Genomic DNA, 3,587 nt, shown 5'->3' with positions numbered 1-3,587 from the left:
CACACACACACACACACACACACACACACACACACACACACACACACACACACACACTGACAATCACAGATGGAGGCGCGCGCACACACACACACACACACACTTTTCCCCCCACAGGACCTCCCCTCTTCCCCACTCTTGATCACACAGAAGCAACCTTTCCTCCCTGACCACAAGCCACCTGCAGCTCAGTCTAGCGAGCCACCCAGCTCCTGTTGCACTGACCTGCAGGGAGCTGCTGCCTGGTTGTCCCATGCAGATGCAGAGGGCCAGGCTGGGCTGGGTTGGAAGTGCCACACTGTGTCTATTTGAGCAGGCAGCAGCATTGGGAGGGGTGGCTGCAGGAGGGGCTAAGGTAAATTTTGGGTCCCCAAGGCCCTCCCAGTGCTGCAGTCCACAAAAGTGCAATGTGGCACTCCTGGTCTGGCCCAGGCCTGACTGCACCTCCCCCCACTCCCACACACACACCAGGTAGGTTGCAGCTCTCATGGCCCAGCTCAGTCTCTTTCCCCCCAGGCATGATGCCACCAGGCCTGCCTGCTGCCCTGCCCTGCCCTGCCCTCTCCCAGGCATGGCACAGCTCTCTTGGCCAGGCCCCAGCCCTGCTGCTGCCCAGCCCCATTGGTGGAGGGGCCCCAGCTCCCATGGAAGCAAATGCAAAAGCCATGATTTTAAACTTGGCACCATTTTTGTCTCCCAGCTGAGAGACAAAAATGGGCACCGAGTTTAAAACTGCAGCTTTCACTTCCCTAGTAATGAGGATCCCGAGGTCTTGAACTGGTGGAGGCCCCTGGGCTCATGCCCAGCTGGCCCATCCTTAATCCACCTATTAACTTGGAGTAAATACCAGTAAAACTAAAAATACAGTATTTAGTTGAAAGGAAGCCAAAAAGCAAACAAACAAAAAAACCCCCAAACATGGGTCTTGAAAGAAGGGATGATATAACCAGTTTAGTTACCTTGGGATTTTGTATATTGCCTAGATTGGAGCCAACAAGTTGGAAAATCTGAAGGAAATGAGAGCCAATGCTTAAATGAATTATGTGACTCAAGAAGTTCTGTAGGCAAAGTGCTGAGGTGGCCCTGCAGACCCTTCATGTGAAAGACCCTTCACAGATCCCTATTAGTATTGGATATAGTAGTTTGGACATGAAGGAATTGAATTTCTTTATGTATGTTTTCCTCTGCATGGGCTAGCTTGTTCCAGCTGTATTGCCCTGGGTTGCAACTGCTACCTAAAGTCTGATCTGATTAACATGTGGTATATGTAAGTATATGACAGGAGGATTTGCTGGCGGAATAGAGATTACTAGGCATGTGTCAGCATCAGGGATGGAAAAATAGATAAAATAGATAGAAGAGTCCTTTTCTTGAACATTGCTCATGTTTAGAAATTAAACTTTGTGGATGTTCTGAAATGTTGAGATGATTTTTTTCTTTAAGTGTGGTTGCTTGCAGAAACTAGAAGCAGAAATGCCAAAATCTCATAAGGGATCTTGTGATAATTCTATTTAAATTTTGCAAATTCATTAAATCTGGACAAGCTTAGAAAAACCTTCAGCTTTTTTATTTTCTTACCAGAATTCTGCACCTTCTGAGTTGCATCCAGTTCCTTGGAGGAAGTATAGAAATTAGAGTAAAGTTATGGCTATGCACAGATAAAAGTCCTGATCAGTTGCTTGGGTCTCTCCCAGTTTTATCAGTGTGGGATTCTGCCATCTTATCAAGAAATCTTAAAGTTTTTGCTTTCCTGAATGGAAGGTAATAGACATTGATTGAGAAATATGATTAAGAAATAGCGTGCTTAAAGAAAGTGTACTAGATCAGGGTGATTTAAAAAATATTCAAATTATAAAAGTAAAGTATATGAGAGTTAGATTTTGTGGTGTTTATACAGTTGCTACAGAAGAAAAATGGACATAACTGATAACAGTGATAACTGTCTATAATAAAAGATCTATTGGGGGCTGTCCTTTTTATGAATTTTAAGAGGAACATGGCTGAACTCATTCTTGACAGGCTTAAACTAGGATGGAAAAAAATCATTAGCTGGTCTCTGTGAAAATAGGAAAAGACTGTTTTTGATGGGCACATTTGGGTCAAGTTAATCAGAAATAAATGGTTGAACCCTCCTCTCACTGAAGTCAAAGGCAAAATTTCTGTGAATATGAAAAGAAGCTTTCTCAGGCTTATAACTTGCAGTGTAAATCATAGTGATATTCCTGTTCAACAGAATGATGTATGTTTGAATTGGAAAGCACAATACAGTTTGCCTACATTTATAGGAATGAATTGTTGCAATATTTGTATACCATAATTAGTTCTGATTAATTTCAATGAACTGGGGAGATGGATGAATCAACAAGATTCCTTACTGATATTCATATCCTAGGGGGGTTAATCCATACTTTCAGTAGTCTGAAGTAGAAGATAAATTAGGCTCTGTGGTATTTACTTTAAGGTCTTTTCACAGCTATTGAACAGGAAAGTCCTGTTTGCACCATACAGTCAAATAGGTCACGTTTCAGAAGCAGGATATTGCACAGGTATATTTAGCCAGAATCCATCCCCTCTCCCCCCAGAACACAGCCACAAACATGGTCTTTTTCTGGTCACCACCCCATCATAAGAGAGTTGCTTTATATTGGTGAGTGATATAATTTCTAAATGAATGTGTGCTAATTACATATTCTGTACTCAAATGTGAGCATGTGGGCAGGTATGTGTGCAAGCATGCATTGACTACCTGTATACATATTAATATATAATATCATAACAAAGACCAGTTTCTCTTTAAGTAAGTGGCATTTACTTTCAGCTGCACACCCCCTTGTCCTCCTCAGCTCATTTTCTCCATTCACATTTTACTGCCCTTTCTGTGACTAGAGGGTAATATCAGGTCGGCCTTTTAGCTAAAATCAAGTGACACAGGAGCAGGAGTGGTATCTGAACCCCAAGGCCCCTGGGCTAGGCCTCGGGCCTACATATTGGATGCCTGCCTGCCTGGATTTGGGGAGTATCCAAAGCCACAGATTGATGGGTCTGGGAGGGTGGATACAAGCCTGGTGGCAAAGCCCCACAGACTTGACAATTGAGTTCTACTCATTCAAATTTTGGAACTTGACTACTGGCTTTCGCCAATTGAGTTTAGCACTGATTTGGCCTTGATGAATATAAATACATATAAAAAAGTAGCTTCAGGTTGCAGGTCTCTCGTCTTTATATTTGCCCATAATACAGCTATAACACTAATCAAGTAAATACTAACGCTAATAACCTATCATACTAATTAGCATATATGTAAGAAATTCCAGCAGAAAGTGGAAGTCACCAATACACAGGGTCAGGATGCTGGGGTCTATAATAGCAGTTTGTGAAGCAGACTTTGGAGGGCTCCAAACATTGAACTTGCTTCAGTGCAAGGGAACCAAAGGGTCAAAACTGGGGCTCTCCGCCTTTTCAGAGGCACGTCCCCCATACAAGACTCGGGTACCCCTGGGAAGATGCCAGCTCTTTGCTGTCACTGGATTGTCTACTATAGACAAATAATAGAGCTGTTTCTGCTGCACACAACTCGGGGAGCCTGC

Source organism: Crocodylus porosus, unplaced genomic scaffold (genome assembly GCF_001723895.1).
Source record: "Crocodylus porosus isolate Cpor-Errol unplaced genomic scaffold, CroPor_comp1, whole genome shotgun sequence".
Lineage (NCBI taxonomy): Eukaryota > Metazoa > Chordata > Crocodylia > Crocodylidae > Crocodylus > Crocodylus porosus.
The sequence above is the reverse complement of the archived record's forward strand: the minus strand, read 5'-3'. Positions refer to the sequence as shown.